The 21,480-nt window shown below is 35.3% G+C and overlaps 1 protein-coding gene across 1 annotated transcript in view; it reads left to right on the top strand.

Moving 5' to 3' along the window:
* The window catches only part of LAMA2 (laminin subunit alpha 2), a 290,666-nt gene that overhangs the window by 90,347 nt on the left and 178,839 nt on the right, over window positions 1-21,480 (top strand). The window lies entirely within an intron of this gene.

Raw genomic sequence — 21,480 nt, 5'->3', positions numbered from 1 at the left:
GGCAGGAGCCTCTCTTTGAAATGGAGAAAGTAAATCCCCTCCCTCCAAATTATTATAATTTTGAAATCAAGGGGCTCTGAGGTAAAGATATGGGAATTAGGAATAACAGTTGTTTACTAGGGAAAATAGAAATACAGTACTACAAAGAAACAAACTCCAAACCCTGACAAAGTCAGAGTACAACCTGACACCCCGTCAGGCAGGGTGTTGGTAGCAGTCCCATTAAATGGTGGCTGCATCCTCCTGCAGTGACAGATGTGGTTCAGTTGAAGCAGTACTCCTGCAGAAGGTGCAGTTTGCCTCTAAAGGTCCAGTGGTGATGTGGAGAAATCCGGTTTTCCTCTGGAGTCCAGTGGAGAAAGGGGCTCCCTTAGTGTCCCAAAACCTCTGTTTTTATCTTGGTAAGAAATGTTTGGTTCTTTCCCATGGCTGGAGCAACTTCCAATGGGATGCAGTAATTTTATCAGTCACACAGTGGGACTCAATGGGCCATTAGCAGAAAATGACTCACTAGAGGAAGGATGGGTTGTGAAAAGATAAAGAAAATGCCCTTCCTGGTTTCAATGGATGACCCATTAGCAGAATATCTGCCTTTGAGATAAGGATCACTGCCCCCACCCTCAACAGATGGTGATAGAATAGATGCCTTTTATCACACCCTGTATTGTAACCCAAGACAGACTGGCAAAAAATTGCAAGCAGAAATGAATCACCTATGTGGAATATCCTTGTGAGGCAAAAAGTTAGGTAGACAAAATTAACTATCCTTAATGTTCAGCCCTCTTTGGTCTCCTGCTGTCAGACATTACAGAAGTCCAGCTAGTTCACAGAATATTTTTTGAATGGAATAGCTGGTGTGTGGTTCAGCTTGACCTGCTGTCTTCCCACCTTGTCCTGTGCTTTGAAAACCAATTCCCTCATCTGCTTTTTAGAGATGTAGGTTGTGTATCAGATGTTGTGGGGGTATGTTCCAAAACATTAATGTTTGTCAGGAAACTTGTGTGGGGAGCTCTGTGCACTGGAATTCAGAAAATGCTGTTATGAACTTTGTGACAGTTCTGATGCATGTATTTTAAGTCTGCATGTATGTAAGCAAACATTTACACACATATTCACACCCTACTGGTTACTACTAAATCCAAAACTCTTTCATGAAAAATCTTTTTTTTTTGAGAGAATAGAATTGAAGACTGAATGAGTCTTAAATGCGAAGAAAGCTTAACAGCTTTCTATTTCCTGTAACTCTGGTTATGCTAAAACTTATCAGAAGTGCTAGTACTGATGTATTTGAAGACTATCTCCTCTGTAGTCTCTTCAGGCTACTCAACCTCTTATTTATTTATTTCTTCCTGTTGGCTGAAAATCAGCATGGCAGAAGGTAAGTGAGCACACTGAAACTAAATAGCATTATTCTGAAGAATTGAGCATTCTGTTCCTGGTCTATAAATTGTTAAAGAGAGTCAGGCTCACTTAGCTGGGCAAAGGGGAGTTTCTTCTATAATATTGCATGTCTGGTGAACTTACCCTGAAATATGAACTGATACTTTTTCTTACAGAATTCCATCTTGCTTCTAGTCAGTGAGTGAAATAATGTAGGAATATGCACACATTATTTGAATGTGGAAGACATTTTTTCAGTGTAATTTGGAGGTCCTTTGTGGTTACTGTCAGATATTGCTGTATGAATGAAGCAATTTGCCTTAATAACTGAACCATATAAATTTTTGATACTACAATAACAGTGAAAGCATTCAAATTACCATAGTACATCTTAACTGTCATGTTGTATCACGTAAACTACAGTCATAATGACATGCCTAGGCCAGATGATTTATGCTATGGAAAGGGAAATGGAAATAGAATATTGAAAGTCCTTATTTGTAAACTTGATAAAACATTTCTCCAAATAGTTGAAACTGAATAAAACCAAATAGCTGAATCTAGATAAAAGCATGTTTTCTTGAGAATAACTGCTAACTATAGAATAATTGGTATGTCAAAGCATGCAAGATCTTTAAGAATTTTTGTCTTAGAAAACATAGAAAAAAGTTTAGGAAACCTTTTATCAAGATGTACACTTCTGTTGCAATTTATAAATATTGTGTCACAGAAAGTTACCTCTCCTTTATAATGTTAAAATTATTTCTCTTAAGTAATAAGCAATTCCCCAAAATAAAATTGGATAAAGAGAGGTAGTAACCATCCTGCGTTTCCTAGTTTTCAAATATAGCTCAAAAACCTTATATAAAACAATTCTTTTAATATGAAGTTGGCATGTCCAAGTGTGCCTCCACAATGTTGACATATATGTGCTATCTGCTTGTTTTACATCCATATCCAGCTGCCTCTTTCAGAGGAGAAAAACACTATAAATAGGATGCCCCTGTGCAGCCTTCAGCTTTTTCTTTTTCATCTAAATCTGGCTGACACTAGGCTGTGTAATACTGGCCTTTGACTGTGTCTCAAAGGAGACATTCTAAGTAACAAGAGGCTGTAGATGGTACAGGATTCTTGTTTATGTCAGGGTGGAACAAAAACATGAGCAAATTACTTTAATATTACCATTCCCTTTTAGTCCTCTAAGTACATGTGCTGCTACCAGAACTTGAACTTTGTTGTATAAATTCAGGTAATTTTTTAAAAACCCATAAAATATTCATTTAAACTGAAAAATTTAACCATGTTTTTGATGCAGAATATGTTTGGGAGTAATCTGGAGGAATTTAATTACTAGAAATAAAATACCTAGTGGATAATTTGAGAGAACAGATTTAAAATGGCTAGTATTAAGGTTTTAGTAGGTATCATAAAGCAGTTTATATTCTTGTCTGCCTACCTTCTCATAGCTTACTGAACTAAGGATTGCAGCAATCATGAGGACTTGTGCTGTCTTAGACCTCATACTATCTGAAAAATTTCATTTTTCTAGAAGCTAATTACATTTTAGCTATTTGAAAACCCAATTTTCTTTTAGTTATCAGTTTCTTTAATTGTTTTGAAAACAAATCTGTAAGTTTCTTTTAAACATGTGTCCACGTTAAAATATTTTATGATTTTTTCTGAAAGTGTTATGAGTTATAGTAGGATAAAATTTGATCAGAGCACTGAAAATAAAGTATAAAATAAATTAAAAATTAGATACCCAACTCAACAGGATATTGTTAAATGGTTGTTTCATTAAAGTCAATGCAGTGGGGTTGGGTGTGTGCAGTATTTTGGAAGTCTAACATTGACTGTATACTCTGCCTCTTTGATGCCTCATGAAAAAGTAATTTGATAATTTCTATGATGAGTAGAAACTATTTATAATTAAACAAAATTAAACATGATATTCAACACATCTGAATGTTTGACATCCCTCCCCATGCCTCCATGGCACAAACATGAGAGGTGGCTGTGGCCACTTGAAATTTGATGTGGAAACTTCCATTTTTGGGTACATGCTTTATTTTTTTCTTCAGCTACAAGTTTTGTCTTCCTTTGTCTGCCAAGGACTGGCTGTAATGTGAAGGTGGAGATTTAACTTGCCTTTTTCAGATGATTGAAGCCTTTGGTCAGCAGTTGCAGGTTAATTCAGTCCTTAGGTGGAGTTCATCTTAGAATTCAAGTCTCTGGACATTGTTAGGTCTCAACACACAGCACATCATGCATCCCCTCCCACTTTTCCATCTGGGTTTTGAGCAGGCACTAATGCTGCCATTACTCAAACTGCAAACAACATGATGGAAAGCCTAAACCACTTTTTCTCCAAACCACTGTGTGCATACTGACACACTTGGATTGAGACATTTCTTGAATCCAACACTGTTTTACAGGAATAATTTAAATTCGTTGTACGGCATAATCCTATTCACCATAAGCAAGGTTAATGTGAGCTGATCCTTCATGAAGTCAAAGCATGTTGAAAATTAAAACAAAAGATATTTGAATATTCTGTTGTTATCTCTTGGAAATCTTCTTGGATGTCATGTTTGTCAACTCCATAGACCTAAAGCAGCCATAATGATAGATATTGTTCTTTCTCTGACTTCTAGTTAAAACTTTCAGCTGCTTTCTTGATTTTATGTAGAGTCTGTGCGTACAGAACAGAAAGGGGACTTTTTGACCCTGTCCCTTCATTTATTTTCCTGTTATTTTATAATTAGCTATTTGCTAATAACCCATTTGCTGACTTCACTAAGTCACTGGTTCTTTGAGTCCAGAAATGAAGACACTGTAATAAGCCTGTAGTCAATCCATACAAATTTGTCAAATCTTGTCAGCCTTTTGAACGTACTTCACTTGTGAAAAACTAGATTGGGATAGAATGAGCAGTTTGTTTTGTGACATATTATCTATTGCAGACTGCCTCGAATACCTCATAGGATTAAAAATTGAATTATAAAATAATCATAAACTAGGTCCTCATGGCTTTTTATGTTTATTTCCTTACATTTGTTTTCATTTCTTAGGCAATTCTGGTACAAAAGGAGGAATAATGCAAGCAAATTGCAGTCTATGGCTCCCAGGGGGGAAGGGATGGAGTTGAGACCCAAAACATAAAGAAGCGTAAATAATACAATAATCAGCTGGAACTGAAATGCCAGGATCAATTGCCCTGAATTATGAATGCATCTAAACCCAGAAAGCTTCATCTAGTATTGTCATGGTTTCAGATCTCAAGATTTTCTTGTTCGCAGGACATGAAACAAACTCACAACTCCTTTACTTTTAGTGCCTGCCTCAAAAAGGAAAGCAGTCTAATACCTTTTGGTATAAATGTATGAAATACAAGTTAAATTGTAGTTGGAAGCTACTATTTTTACCATCAGTTGGTTTTGTAATTTTTTGGCCTAATGAAAGCCTACAGAATTCCAGCACTCAGATGTATCAAACTCAGCCTACAGACTGATTTTTTTAAGCATGTGTCTGTGTTGCTTTTATTGTCAGGGAAGCAAAGTAGCACGTCTTAGGTGGGCTGTTGTGATCTCTATTTGTGTGCCTTTGTAAGAAAACCCTCTCTTTCAGCTGGTTGTGTGGACAGTTTAGGCCATCAGTAGATGATTTTGTCCAAATTTAAGCATGTCACCCTTTAGTAACCTAATGGCAGTGCTGAATCATCTGTGTTAAGGCCAGTACTTAGTGGTGACTTTGTCTTTTTTATACTCCCTGCACATGGAAGTGTCAGCAACAGATTTGAATGTGTAGCAAAGCACATCTCCAAGCTTGCAACAGTAAATTGGGAAGAGAGTAGGGAACATGATCCTCATCCTCAAGTGTAAGGCATAACATAACAAAACCAATTTTGTATTAAATGTCCCTACATTTAATGATTCTTAATACACTGTAAGTATGAGTAGGATGAAATAGTTGGGTTATATGCATGCTCTCCATATCTATAAAAGGAACAGTAACAGCCATCGGCAATACATAGTATGCAAGAAATGTCCTTCAACACCTCTGAAGTTATTCACAGTTGATGCAAATTTCAGATTTTTTAAAATGGTCAACAGCCAACTCATGGCAGAAAATTAAAACGATGCAGTTAAACCTAAATCAAAAATAAATTTTGGGAAGACAACTACTTCAGTATCATTTGTCTTTCATATTGGAATGCATTTTTCTAAGAAAAAGATGGCTTAGTTTATTGATGTTTTTTCTTTCATAAAAAGTAACATTAAACTGATCTAAATAATGCTGTTTTATTTTAAGTCACAGTCTAAACTGGCCTGACCGAAACCAAGTCACCATGGTGATCAGACTCTGTCAACAGCATGAGGTTATCTTCAATTTGTACCAAATGTGCCGTTTATTTTATTAGCACTTGTTTCAATATCGCTTCTAAAAATTGAGATAATAGGCAGAGTCAAAAATGGAAAAGATGAAACAAATAGAGCAGACATCCAAGGGAAGAGCAAAACATTTTAAAGATTCGAACCATATCTGACTGATGCTTTATCTAAGTTTGCTTAATTTGTATTTCGTTATTTGGTTTAGATTCTTTATTTTTCTTGAAATATTCCTTCAGCTTGGCGCCATGAAATGGACAGGGGTAGGTCTCTGCATTCATTCACAGCTGTGGCTTGCCAATTTTGGCTTGGTCCCCAGTAAAAAGTGCAACACTGTTGGTACTGTCCTACTTGGGGCTCAGCTACCCATGACTGTAAAGAACCACCAAGAGATAAGTAAATTTTGCACACTTTGTTCCTCGTTAATGCTATTAATGATGCTTGGGTAGCCTGTTGGGACGGTTCAAGTACAGCCATTATTGTGATTACAAGGAAACTAAGGATGCCCAGTAGACTGTTACGGCCTCTTTGTGCCTTGGAAATGGGTTGAAAGAGGGCTCAGACTCTGCCTAGCTGAGCCCACTGACTGCAGTATTTCATGTATCCCATGTTACATTTAATTTCTTAGTGCTAAAATCATCTTACGTTACCCTAGATAAAAGAGGAAATTTACTGTTGGTGAAATTATTTCATAAATCTGAAGTGTCCTTTGTCTTACCTGCTTACCCAAGTCTGCCTTGAAGGCAAGGGTTTCAATCAATAAAGGCAGTTGAAAAATGGAGAGACAAGCAGAAAATAAAGCAGTTTCACAAAAGGAGGGAAGTGAATGCTAGAGAAAGAACACTGAGGGGTGATAGGAAATAACGACAAAGGAAGTAAGGTGGGGAATATGCTTTCCAGCTTGCAAAGTCTTACTCTTTGATTTCCTTGATCCCAAATACTAAAATAATGAAGGATCTGAAAAATCAGACAAAAAAGAAAAAAGGGCTTTAACTTGGAAAGAATTTATGTATCTTGTGGTTTGTACTGACGGCTGATCACCATGCATGGTGATGAAGATTCCCAAGCTACAGATAGCTAAATTGAAGTCATTACATAATGACTGCAAAGAAAAACTGAAATTTATGAAAGGGAGGATACATAGGGGTGTTGTTCTTATATTTCATTCCTCTTATGTACATTCTTCTGCAGAAAATTCTTCATCAGAAAATAAGCTTTTGCTTTGAAAACTATATTTAGAGCTCCTTGCTCATCACAGGATACCTGTAAGTAAAGTGTTTAATCAAGTTTTACTCACTTAGAATAATCAGAGAGAATTTATAGTCCAAACATCTAGTTCATATTGGTTACACAGGAGTGTGATGAAGGAATTTATACCCATCACCAAAAGGGTGTACTTGAGAACTACTGAAAAGTCATTCTCAAAATACTGAGAGCCATAAAGAGGTAGTTTTGTGTCTAGTTTCCATATTTCCCTTTATGAATAAATAAACTGCAATTTCTGTTTGATTTACCAGCACCCCCCCCCAATTTACTTCATATTTAAATAATTTACAAAATCTTGAAATAGAATGTAATTGAAATAGTTGACTTTATATAACTCATTAGTAACACTGCATGAGGCCACTGAGCTTTAGTTTTGTAATTTTGTGGTGTACAATTTTGATTTCCACATCAAAAAGGCAGTATGCAGCAGGGCAGAAATACTGAGAATTTCTGATGGGGCACAAGCAAAACAGCCTTTAGCACAAAACATTTTGTTGTATTTTTAATCTGTACTATATTGTGTTTTGAAGAGTGATGTTCTCAGTAGCATCTGACAATCTCAAAATTGTCCTTACATGCAGCTTCTCTACAAGATGGATAAATTCCATTGTTTCCATTTTGCCTATAGGAATTAGCCTTGTTATTCTACGTCTGTCCTTAGAAATTAAGTTTTGGTGCCTAAACTTGATTGACACACTACCTTGTGTCATTTAGAAGTTTTAAAACCAAACAGGTGTAGCACAGGTGCCCAAATCCAAGTTAATCACCTGTGTACACGTGCAATTAGGAACTCTGTGTATGTGGATTTATGGGGCTCATGTTTTATCGTATGGATGTCATGGGAATTTTTAATCAGTTCACATATCTGGGAGACCTAATCCAAGTAATTTGGTTAACAGCATTTTATATCTATTGTCATTAACAAAAAGATTGTGTGTTTTGTAAATCAAAATATTGGCAGGAGTTGCTGATTTTTAAAACACAAAGCAGCATTACTAACAAGAGTACAGAGGATGTAAAGGTGGTATTAATGGTTGAAAAGTATACATATTTAATTAAGACATCATTGGTGAAAGAAAACCCAAACTGATATTCAAAGTATACGAAAAGTAATGCTTTTAAAATTTATTTTGTGTTAGTTTGTGGGAAGCAGTTTATCATTGTGGGTGTGATAAACAGTCAAGGAATTGAATATTGAAATAGTAACCAGAACTGACAAGTAACACAATAGTGATCAGAAGCTTGAATTATTTGCTTAGTTTAACCTGTGTTTTCATAGCGTCATCATTCTAAGCATATCGAGTATCATGCCTTGATCTAATACCTGAACAGAATATGAAGCATCTTTTAAATGCTGTAGATCCTCTGTCTTGTGTCCACTATTCCAAGTCTCATCTACCCTGACTGCTCCGAATGGATTCATACTGCTTTGTTAAATCTCTAGAAGGCAAAATGGGATCCATTACTTACCATTCCTAATAAGTTTGCATACTGTAAAATGATGTTTAATAAAATAGAATGATGGCAGAAGAGATTTTATTTTTCAGAGAGAGACCCTAGCTTAAATACAATAGATTTCTTTAGAAAGTGGGAATTTTAAATATTCACTAAGTTTTTAGAAGTATGGATTGCCATAACTGTAGAATGAATTTGTATTTGTCTTCTTGTACCCAAGATACAAAAGGGTTAAGACCTCAATATTTGGCATATGGGAGGAATAATCATCTGCCAGAACCCTAATCTGAACTGCAATGAATTATTAAACAAGTGGTTTGTTGGATGATGGAATATTACCTGCAAAGCACTGCTCGTCTCCTAGAGGCACATCCAGAGCTAACTGAATTGAGCCAATTAGGCTGACTGTCTCTTCAGTGTGTTGTGACCTATCAATGGTAATAGCTTATTGTGATGATAAATGAACCCATCTCTCAAACTGAAGCCTGAGTACACACTTCAGCAGTTTCTCTGAATCATAGGGCCATTACCTATCAACTTCAGATTGACAGGAGTGGCAGCAGTGAGAGTAGATGGCATGCATGAGTAGAGACAGATGATTGTTTTACCCAAATGAATGGATTTGGACTTATTTTTGGTGATGTTATTTTGTGGTTTTCTTGGGTTTTTTAATGGGCCTGCCTTAACATTCCATATTTTGCTAGAATGTTTCTGACAATACATGCAGTACGTGTCTCATGAGATGGCTGATGAATTTGATTGGTATCTACATACCTTTTCAGTTTCACAGCACTCTGTGTTGTGATACCAGTTAATCCTTTTTTTTTTTTTTTCCTGATTGCAGAGTATGATGTATGTTTGGCCCTCTTAGCTCTATCACTGTATTTTCTAGAGCTAGCTTCCTCAGAAAAATGGGCAAGATAAAAGAACTGTAACATTATCAATATTTTTCATTATTTTATTACAAGTTTTTGAAGCTGTAAGTATCAAACATCATGAAATACTTGACACTTCTGGATCAATTCCTTGGCTAGTTTAATTCTTTTTAGAGACCGGAAAATTTTTCACAGTGAAGGCAGTCATTTTAAGTTTTGTATGTCAGTTTTCCTCTGGGGTTTGTTATGTTGAGAATTTCAAGTGTGTTTTATTAATTAAAAATAACAGTGCAGGAGATACGTTCCTTCAGTGTAACACCCTAAAAGATTATTTTGGTTATGACTCAGTTTTTAAAATGAAATTGCAGAAGAGAAATGGCTTTATATATTCCTGAACCAGTTATCTGTTATTTTCAGTTATCTGTAAGACAGCTCTGTAGGCATGCTCTGAAGGTGAGACCTGGAGTGAATAGTGCTTTAAAGGAAAGACTTTAGTCTGTGCATTTAGCCATAGAGCAATCCTCTCCAGAGCCATCAATATGTCTTGTACCAGAAGGTTTCCTATGTGTCCTGGTGAGCTCTCCCTCACTGCAGCACATACTTGACCATGCAGTTACTAAGGCAAAAATTAACACAATTCTAAGTTTGCTTTGCCATGAACTACGTAGCTTGTTTGCAGAAATATTAATGGATATAAATACGGTGAATAGTAATCTGTAGTTTCCCATCAATATTGTATCTTCTGTGCTCCAGAAAAACCATAACACAGTATTTCATTTACTTTGAAGTTATTTGTAGCTCAGATGATCAAAGTCTGTCATATTAGAGAAGAACTTTTTCTTCTTACTTATTTTAAAATGAATGCAACAATACACAGAGCTCTACATATATCTAGTAATTGTAAATGTTTGCCAAGCTGAAAAAAACCAAAAAAACCAAACAAACAAAAAAAAAAAACAAAACAAAAAAAAAAAACCCCACAAAAAACAGAGGGAAAGGTTAAAAAAGTGAAATGAAAAAGGAAATAATAGATCAGTATTCTGTTCTGATTAGGTATGGAAAGTAGATTTCCTTACTTAATAAACCTAAGCAGTCTAAAGTAATAAAACTGGTGGACCGAAGCTGCATTTTTTAACTTAGAAAGTAGATTAGTAACAACAGATGTCTTTAAAGCTAATCAAATAAATAGATACATTGTTTGGTCAGCTGTGTCTTATTACTTTAATGTGTGAGCTAATTCTGTTTAGTCTGCTGTGATGAAAAGTTAGTTTTGAGAAAGAACTTTCTACATTTTTTTTTCTGCCGAGTTTGATCTTCCATGCTATGCAGAACAGTGAATTTTTCTTCCCTTTCACAGATGATGTATTAGCTCAGCTAGGCAGATGCACAAAATCCAGCTTTATCACTGTGTCTTTTGTTTTATATCAAATAGGTGAAAATAAATTTGAATAAAAATCATTTTATACATACATCTCATCTGTTGAACAAAGATATGAATGTGTAACACAAAGGATGAAAGAATAAAAATTTCCACGAGATTAAAAAACACAGAAAATTAAATAGAGGAAGGATCAGGGCAACTTTTCTGAAAAAGCTCTCAAGCTTTTGCATTAAAGCTGGCTGACAATGGTTCATTAAAATACTACTTTGGCTTTTTTTCTTTAAGCATTCTCCAATTTTCCATTGGAAACATCACAGAGAGATACTTTATTTCTGAATTTGGAAAGTGTGATCCTCTTTGGCCTTTATGGAGTTTCTGAGTATCTGCTTTGTGCCTTTGAGGAAACGTCACGGTAATTTTCTTCCTCTGTTTCTGAAAAGACACTTGCAGTAGTAGAAAAATCTAACATTTGTTAACAAATTGGAGTTGTTTATCCTGAAGAAAAAGCTCTGGAGACCTTATTGCTCTCTATAACTACATTAAAGGAGGATGTAAACAGGTGGTCATGGGTCTTTTTTCCAGGTAACAAGTGACAGGACAAAGAGCATCAAACTGTGCCAAAGGTGGTGTTGATTAACTATTTGGAAATATTTCTTCACTGAAACAGTGGTCTAGCATTGGAACAAACTACCAGGGAAACAATGGAATCGCCATCCTTGGAAATGGGATGATTAGAGACATGGTTTAGTGGTGTACCTGGCAGTATTACATTGATGAATGATCTTCATCACAGAGGTCTTTTCAAACCTTAATGATTCCAGGATAATTCAAAATCTCTTATTTCCACCATAAGTATGATCAAGTAGATGATTCTATCACTAAATTGCCAGGCTCATTACCAGGCCTTCCCAGAGCTCCATGAAACAAAACATCATTTTGTCTGCAATATTTAAGGAAAATAAATGATAGCTGAAAAGATTTGGGATAGGCAAAAGAGCTCTCCCAATCTCAGAGTCTCTCTTGACTGTTCCTGCACTGTCTCAAATTTGAATCAAATACAAGTGCATTCACCATTCAAGGGTGGCCTCATCGGACTGTAAAAACTGTTTGAAAATGTATGACACAACACAGTTCTTAATTCAATTTACTGAGTTACAAGTCTAATGTTTTTTTCTGAAGGATACAGGCAAAATTGAAATTACATAAGAAAAAAGCTTCCAAACTTTCAATACAAGTTTTTGTGGGGGGAAAAAAAGTTACAAGATTCATATTCTTTATTTAAAATAATGAAAGCAACAGGTTTTCACCTAATTTATATTAGTTTAAAAATATTATTATTGACTACAGTGTGCTTTGAGTCTGCCATTTATATACTTGGCTATCTATGAGAGTATTATTCTGGGCAAATATGAATAGCTTAGCTTTGAGCTACTTTTCCTGTGAATCATTATTTAACTTCTTTGTCTACTTTGTTTCCCAGTACTGTGAAGATTTTTTTATATACTTGTTTTTGAGAAGTAAGATATTTCTGGGCAATTATCTGTAGATGTATTGTACTTTACTCTGATCACATTATATGTTCCAAAATGTAATGCACCTTTGACTTCCTCTCAAGATTTTACATGATAGTCCTTTCAGGCTGTCTTTTGGTATTTTGTGTGGCTAAATGCTGCATTTAGAAAATGGTTATTCTATAGATCCGTGAAATTTTTCATGACAAGCAGCTAAGGTAAAATCTTTAGTAGGTCCATAAAAACACATTCCTTTGTTTTCTTCAAAAGATTCCTGGTGTTTTTAACCCAGAAAATCCAATTTATATTCTTATGTAGGTTTCCTGTATATATTTTGCATGTTTTATTTTGGATTTCCATTTAAAATTTGCTAATTTGCATCCATTTATGCATTAAAGATATTTAGAATATGTAGTGATATTCTGCACTGCGACACAGCAGAAGACTGTATTTTTTAAAAACAATTTTGGGCCAGTTTGAATACATCCAGAGCTTTTTGAATTGATTATTTCCTTAGTAAGTTTATGAAATTTTTCTTGTGTTTGGAGATGAAATCTTAGTCTAAAGAGATTTTGATCTGACCTATTGAAGTCCTTCTGACACTTCTACAACATGAGTTTAGTTTCATATTCAAATATGAAAATCTTCAGAGAGCTGAAAACCCACTCTCTCATTCACTGTTTAGGTACCTGAGATTGTTCTGCAATGCTCAGAACAGCAGCAGAAATAACTGCAAAGTGGCTACAGTCAACCGTGTCTTGGAAAATTATGTCCCAGGGTTTCTTGCCTGTTAGCAGCATGCTACTTTCTAACATGGGAAAGCCCAGTTTTCATAAATACTACAGCATGTTTGCTATTCCTGCAGCATTTCATAAAGCACTGAAAACACTGGGTATTTACTGAAATGTCTTCACTTATGCTTAAAGAATGTGGTGAATTTAAGCTTACATTTTGGGATTTATTTTGCTCTAGGCAGGTAGTGACTAACACTTTAAAATAAGTGGATGTTAATTAATACTTGAATACAGCAGATATTATAACGGATAATGTGGACACAAATTCACCTTATTAATGAAAAGATCCATCATAATGAGTATATTGCTGTCTTACTGAATTGTGATAGAATTCTTGTGGAAGGATAAATGACATCCATTTTAAAACCTAATGGGTATCATTATGGTCAATGTTAAAACAATGAATACCAAGTGAGTGAGTAATAAGAGGGACACTAAAACTAAATTTTATTCATTAATTCAGTCAGTAAAAATGTATAATCAGTACCACAGATTTATGTACACATCCCAGTTAACTGTGCATGTGCTTTGGGCAATCTGGGACTGTTAGGAAAATTTGACTAGAGTGGCAAAAGTGTTCTTAACCACTTCACTAGAAATACATATATATGGTTTATGTAAAATAAAGTAGAAAAAAAAAAACCAGCCTGAATTCTGCCCAAAAGGCCATAAATAGTTTTTCTTCTGTATACAAAGAATCTTAAGTAGAAATCCCAGCAGTATGGCAATAGCAATTAAGCAAAGATTTTGTAATTGGTGTGTTTTGTTATCCTGACTATGTGAACAAAAATGGGAATACTCAGTGACTTGAGCTACCCTGATGAGTACATCTGCTTGGGACACCATTCAGCATCCCATTAGGAGCCAGCATAAAACCACCCCATCGGACAGGGAGCTCCAACTATACAAGTACATGGCACATTCACCGATTTTAAACTTCCCAAAGTTCTTACAGTTGTCCATAGGGCTGCTTTGGAATTGTCAGCTCTATGAGGGCTTTTAGTAGTTTCTCTTTATTAATTAATAAGTTGACTTATTTATTTATTCCTTATTAGTTTTTGTGTCAGCTCACCGCAGGGAAATTCAAATTGCTGCAAGCTTTAGAGACAATTATGTTGTTATAGTGGTCTAAAAATATCCTGAGCCCACTGAGTTCTTTGTTTTTAGGGAAGGAATAAAAGGAAAAGGTGGAATTCAGAAAGGGATTGTAGCTAGGAATAGTGCAGATCCATGCTTACATACGATCTAATTCTCATTTGACCAACTAGCAAGAGAATGAAGAGTACTTTACAAGTCATTTTTGTGGGCAATTTTTTGTATCTTAAGATTACTAAGGCAAAAATTCTCCCATTTGCTCTCAATCAGTATTGGATATACTTCTATACAGTTGTTATTTTATTACACATTTTTGATCAGGCTCTATATTAGGTATTCTGTGACTCGGTATAAAGTATTCTTCAATGGCTCTGAAGAACTTCCACCTGCAATACTGAAAGAAATGGAAGTACAATCTGTAGTAAACCATTAAATTGCAAACAGGATTCACCCTGCAGGTCTGAAGAAGAGTTTGTACTGAGAGAGGGAAGATGGCAGATTCAGGTTTAAAACAAGTCTTGCCAAATAGTTTTATTTTTTTCCTCAAAGAAAACAGGAAATACATGTTAATACATTACCTTCTGAGTATGTATCTATTACATTCATAAGGCATCAAAACAAAGGCTTATACTTCTCAGTTCTTTATATAGAATCATAAACCATTGGTATGTTTCTCAGGAAAAGACAAAGTTTGAGCATATAACAGTATCTAAACTGTACCAAAGGAAAGTACAACCAGCCCAGCAACCTCTTTATAATCACAGTGGCCCGTACCAAGGGAAGAGTGTAAACTGGCAAGGATATAGTGATACTTCATCACATACTTACCTAAACTCAAGCCTGTAGGCTGGTTACCTCTGAACTCATGGAGATGTCTTTGGATATAATGGTCTTTATTCATCCTCACTGCACATTAAAATTTTTATCACATGATAAATAAATAAAGGAAGGGTTTTTTTGAGACACCAAGTCTGGTTCTGTGTCCTGCCCAATACCATTATTATTTGATTTTGAGAGGTCCCTAAGAAATGGTTTGTATGGGAAAATTTAGGAAAATCAAAATTTATGTTGACAATTTGGATAAGTGGCCTGGAGGCAAAATTACCTGTAGTTCATAGAACTGCAAGTGTTTGTCATGACATAAGAGCAGAAACTATTGTTTGGTTCTCATCAGTATGCTGTAAATTCCTGTCTATTACATTTGACACTCATCAGAAAGAAGAAAGATATTTTGTGATTGTATTGTAGAAAATCCTTTTAAATGTCTGCTTTTCAGGGATAAGTTATTCACATTATAATCTGCTAATTGTTTAAAACAATTACGTTAGCAGTGATTAGAATCTATATGTCCTTGGTATTAACATTAAGAATTTTTAAACATAGCTTTGATTCAGGTTAGTATGAAAATAAATGAAGGAACAACATATTGTTATCAATCTTCTAATTTATGTGATTGTATCACACACTCCATTTTGTACTGGAGTATATCAAAAGCAGTGAGCCCTGGAAAGTAATCTGAGCTAGTACTAAAACAGCTAAATAGGGTTGGAGAAAGGGAAGCAATAAATCAGATCAACTAGAATCATGGGAGGATACAGAAAAAAGAATTAATGTAACCACTTTTCAAGGCATATTCTGGTTTCTCTTGAGTGGGCCCCTGCAAGAAAAATAGTGGTACAAAAAATGCCTTTCCCAGCTCATAGTGTCTCAGTTTTATTGCAGGAACAAGGTCAATACTTCATTCTACAAAACCTGCTTTTTTGCCTACCAAGAAAGTGAGTTTTGTGGAACAGTTAATGTGATCATGCCCTCACCATTTCAGTCACCAGCTCCTCAGCTGTGGTGGAGCTGGTGACTAATACCAACCATACCCCTTTAAAGATGTACCAAGTCATGATATTTTGCATGCTATCAACATAAATTATGAGGTAGAGATGTACTTCATTTTCTAATGTTTTGTCCTGAAGTTTAAATATCTTTCTCTGGGCCATAGAAATGACAGTGTGTGTGCTCAAAGTAGAATTGTAATTTTTGTTCCAAGCTGCATACTGGTTCAGTAGCAGCTCTGCATTGGTGCTGTCTTATGTATTCTTGTAGGCACCACAAGTTGCAGATAGCCAATTTTTGGTGGATGAGCATTGTTCCACTGAGTGACTGTCGCTGTTTCTTGTATAGCGGGATCCAGCATATAAATGTCTAATAATTAATATAATTTTTAAATGTTGTTAGTCATATCTTGTTTCACATGTCTATTAAGTTGCTGATTAAGCCTTTTAGGTATTAAAACGTATGAACTTGAAAACAAACCCCTTCATAATAGAAATTACTGCTAGAGCATTTTGACTAGAAATAAAGTATTTACAAATATGTTCAAAGGGAATTGTGAAGTTCCAGCAGAAAAAAAAAAAAAAAAAACCAAAGAGGAAAAGAAGTTATGACTTTGTGAGGCAAGTAAGCAAATGTGCAAAAACATGAGACACAGGTACCACGGCAAGTAACTCACTTCAGAGCTCCTTCTCCTTCCCAAATGTGCACTGCATTAGATTAGAGCTATAAAAACAATCTGACCTGAGAAATTCTCATGCTGTAGGGACTCAGGATTAAGTCCTGCTCCAGCAGTCAATTCACTTAATAATGTCTTATGCCTGAAGTTACATTATCCACTTTTCTGTCTTTTATAGGGTCCAGCTAAGCTAGATCAATATCCTGAGGAAATGTGGCTTTCTATTTTAGGACATTTTCGTACTAGGCAGGATATTATCTTCATCAACATGTGTACAATATGGTACTAATATATGACTGTTTCTTAGTTTGGTAAAAGTCTTGCACAGTGTATTAGGGCTTACAGCTATTACTTTAGACAATTTTAAATGCTTTTAAAATATAACATACTTCCTCATTTTACTGTAAAATAATACTCTATTGAGTCAAGAACTATAACTATGTTGAAATGAGGGCCTAAGCACTTAATAATTTTCATAATGAACTCCTCATTCCAGTAGGCTGAAACAGAGGTAATAAAATGGTGCTTGGGTCAAAATTCAACATACAAAGTTCTTTATTCAGTCATATGGTGGCACTTGGATTGAATGAATTTTAGATAAGCAGACAACTGAAAATGGAAATAAAAGTTTGTAAAGTAGTATTTGAGCTACACCGTCATTCTTCACATTAGTACTTTAAGGACATATCTATTGTATTAATCTAGGAATTGCTCTGTTCTCTAGTTTTGAGGCCACTGCTATTGCCATGTTATTGAAACACCATGCTGTTGAATTAGGAGAAACTATTAAACAGTACTCGAGTAGTGTGCAGTTTTGGATGCTACTATATAAGGAGGATATAAAGCTGCTAGAAAGTGTCCAAAGGAGAGCAGTAAAGGTGGTGGAGGGCTTTGAGGGAAAACCCTATGAAGACCAGCTGAGGTCACTCAGTTTGGTCAGTCTGGAGAAGAGACTGAGGAAAGATCTCATTGCAGTCTGCATACATCTAGGTGAGTGTGCAAAAACTTGGAACACCATTAATTGTTTGGCAGGATGAGAGTCACTAGAGAAAACAGTTGTAAACAATATAAACAGTTGTGATTTTCTGGCTCACCACACACTTTATCAAATGAACTTCCTAAATGGGAAATGCAGAAATCTTGCCAAATAATTAGGTCTGTTCTGGTGTGTTAAGTTCACAAGCCAATTTGATGCCTCCCTGTGTAACCAGACGAGAGTCAAGTTCCTGCCCAGGACAATTCATACCATTAACTTATGCTCTACATTAATCTAGGAATACCTTCTGCTTCTCCACTGACAGTGGAGGAGCACTGGGAATATCATCGCTAAAACAAAATAGGGTATATAACATTACATGAGGCTAGGGTTTCCTATAGTTCCCAGTTTAACCTGAAAACATTCAGCTTAGGAAAACACTTTAAAATGCTGAAAATAGCTTGATAAAAGGGACCAAATTCTGCCCCATTCATGAGAAGTACTTTAGATTGTAATTTGTATTGGAAATCTCTTTGGCAGTCTGCACTGGACAGTGTACTGTACAGTTATGCTTTTTTAACTTTACAATCCACAGGAAGCTTAAATGTAGGAAGTCTCATTGTCCCTCTGGTATTATACTTATGATAGAGGCCTGTACAGACTAGTTAGATATCTTGTGCAATAACTCCCAGATCTTCAATCAGGGAGGTAACTCACAAAAATAATAGCTTGTCATTTTTCTCAATTGCAAATGAAACTAAGATACAGTGTCCTTTGTGTAACATAACTATAAGGAAACTACAGTCAATATACATAATTTGTAAATAATGGTTTAGATGTGACGAAAGTGTTTATATGTAAGTAATTCAAATGCTTGAATGTGACAGGTTATAAAACATCAGGTTTCCACACTATAATCTTTAAGTCAAAACACATAATTTGTATACATTGTTAGAATCAGCTCATGATTGCAAAGGTCACTGCTCCATGCAGTCATGGCTGTATATCATTCCAGTGGAAAATAGAATTGCTATTAATAAATATTTATATATTTTAGCTTTCTGCATAAGATGAAGCAACTGGAAACCTCTCAGTAGTAAATGACCAGTCAGTTATTTGTAGATCCTCAGCAGACCAAAGGTGTGTTTATTAAATAATTACCCTAGCTCTACTGCTATCAGCAGGGTGTTGTAAATGTTCTGAGATAACTTTTAATAATCTAGGTCAGTTATTAATTACTGCATTCCCAGCCTCTCTAGTTTAGACTGCTTCTAGTCCTTGCACCCTGAATATGAAAAAAAAAACCAAAAAACAGTGCAATAATTCACTACCTTTTCTATAATTTTGCACTAACTTGATGCTGGTACAGTGATTAAAAAGTCTGCTGAAAGCATTTGTGTAATAGACAAAAGCAATATAGAGAGTCAGCTTATCCAAAAAAGGAGATAACTCAGTGAGTTGAGAAGTAGTTTTAATTGAATGGAAACACATGAGAAGAACCCTGAGTAAAAACAAGGTCATCTTGTGCCTAGATAGATTTCCAGGAAAACAATTACTTAACTTCTGTGGGATTTAATTTAAATTAAATGTGCTGAAAGCTACATAAATATTTGTGCCACTGAGGAGAGTGTGATTGTGATAGCAGTTAATGTCCTGATGTATCGTCAGTGCTTTCATACCCTCCTTTGAACCCTAGCATAAACTCTAGAGTGTCCTGGGGGCCTGCCCTTACCAAGCAGAAGCTAATGTTTTCTCAGAAAACAGCAAATGATAAGGCACTGTGGAGACACCTGTAATTTACAGTAAGTAGCCAACTAACAGTCAGTTGTAGACCCACTTAAATTACCTAGCTCAAATATTTATTCTGCACATTTATATTCTCGCAGTTGCTCTTCCTAGTTGCAGCTGGATTTTTAATCTGAAAAAGGGTAGTTGTAATTAGCGCCGCAAATAATTCATGCGCATTCATTTTAAGGATGAGAAGATATAACCATGAATGAAGAGCAGAGATTCTGGCAGTATGGAAATCATTCTCAAATGTGTCTGGGTGGATAATCCATCTTTCATAGGGCCATTAAAAAGTCTGGGAGAAAGGTAGTGGGAATTTATTGGGATCAACTCATCATAAAAACTTTTTTTGGTCTAGCTAAAATGGAAAACTGAAGGATTTAATTACAGATCAGAGGTTTAATTTGACCTGGAGCAGATATTTTTGGCTGGCAGGTATTTATTAAAATAAGGAGAATTAACAGCACATCTGTGGAAGAATAGTAAATTCTGTTTTGTCAGTTTAGCCTCTGAAATACTTTTTGGGTTAAACTGTTAGGCACACTTCTTCATATTTTCTGACTAGCTCCTGAACAAACAAAAAAGAATTTTAGAAGTGAAATTGTTTCATTATTAAAAGCAAGAAGACTTCTCAACTCAACTCATATTTCAAGTAGTTCTGTGTTATCAGTGTGTCATTCTTTATGTGCTCCTTTTTATTCCTTCTTTTGAAGAATAGTGGAGACCACAGAAAATTTTTTTTTAAAAGCATATTTTACTCATCTAGTTGTCTTGGCATCTTTTCCCTCTTTTCTTTTGCATTCTCACAAATTGAAATTAGAAGTTCTTTGCTGTTGCAGAGGATGCTAAACTTTTCAAGGTCCAAATGCTAAAATAGAACACTTCTTCTAGGTCTTACATACTTGCAGCTGGACTCTTTCTTTCCACATAAGGCTCTGCCAAATTAAATATATAGGTATCAATTAAGTTAAAAATTTTTCATCTAATGTTTTGGTTGGATTTAGGGATTGGACAAGATTATCTCCAGAGGTTCCTCCCAAGCTCAATTGTTTTATGATTGTGTATTAATTGCATACCTACAAGCAGCTAAATAGTAGTAATTACTTTAAAATTAAAATTATAGAAATTAAATTTATTTGCAACTTGCTTTATATCACAGAGAGATGGTTGACTATTTGGAAATCACTCTATTGTGAACTATTATATTACGCTTGTGTTTTTTAATCTCAGACATTCTTATTACTCTCTGGTGAAATGCAGTGCTGTGACCTTTCCCAGAGATTAAGGATCATACTAGAAATCTTAAATGCCAGTAAAGAGCTCCTGTGTTCACAGTAGTTAAAAGGGAGTATGGATCCACAGGGTCTAAAATACAGTGGGAAACATTATGTGCTGTATCTGGCATATAGACTTAATGGAAGGCTAGTTTTTCTTTAAAGACTTGTGGCCATGTGGCTGACACACTGCAAGTTAGGAGTTGTTTAAGTTGCAAAACCATTTATTTACTGCTCATTTTTATCAATTAGTATCTAAGTAAACTGAACTCAATGTAACTTGTTAGATGTAAAGCAATGTGTTAATATGGGTAAACTATTTTTTAAAAAATTGAATTAGCTCCAAGTTAAAGTCTTTGTAAAGCTTTTTGTGACGTATTTTGACCTTTTCTAATTATATTTTTGTGGTATAGCTGTGAAGTTCTAGGCAACTTTAGACACCATAGCTTGAATTCAGCTATTGAAATCCAGCTCCCTACATTGACTTCAGTGAGACTTTAGATATCTTGGAGTTTAAATGGATTGTATTCCTTGCCTTCAGGTATTTATAAAAAGAGTGGATGTTTTCCACAAACTGTAACTAAAAATATCTCTGAGACATTTTCTTCTGTTTCTAGTAGGCATATCTTGATGTTTGCACACTTCCCATAATAATCTCAAATCAACTGTTTCAGAATGGCAATGAGGTGGTATGGTAGGTTAGCTAGCTGTGGTTAAGGGCCAAACTTCCAACAAGGTGCTCACTCTCTCCCTCTTCTCTGCAGGACAGGGAGAAAATAGGAAAAGGAAGCTCG

Source organism: Catharus ustulatus, chromosome 3 (assembly GCF_009819885.2).
Source record: "Catharus ustulatus isolate bCatUst1 chromosome 3, bCatUst1.pri.v2, whole genome shotgun sequence".
In the NCBI taxonomy this organism is placed as follows: domain Eukaryota; kingdom Metazoa; phylum Chordata; class Aves; order Passeriformes; family Turdidae; genus Catharus; species Catharus ustulatus.
The sequence above is the reverse complement of the archived record's forward strand: the minus strand, read 5'-3'. Positions and strand labels throughout refer to the sequence as shown.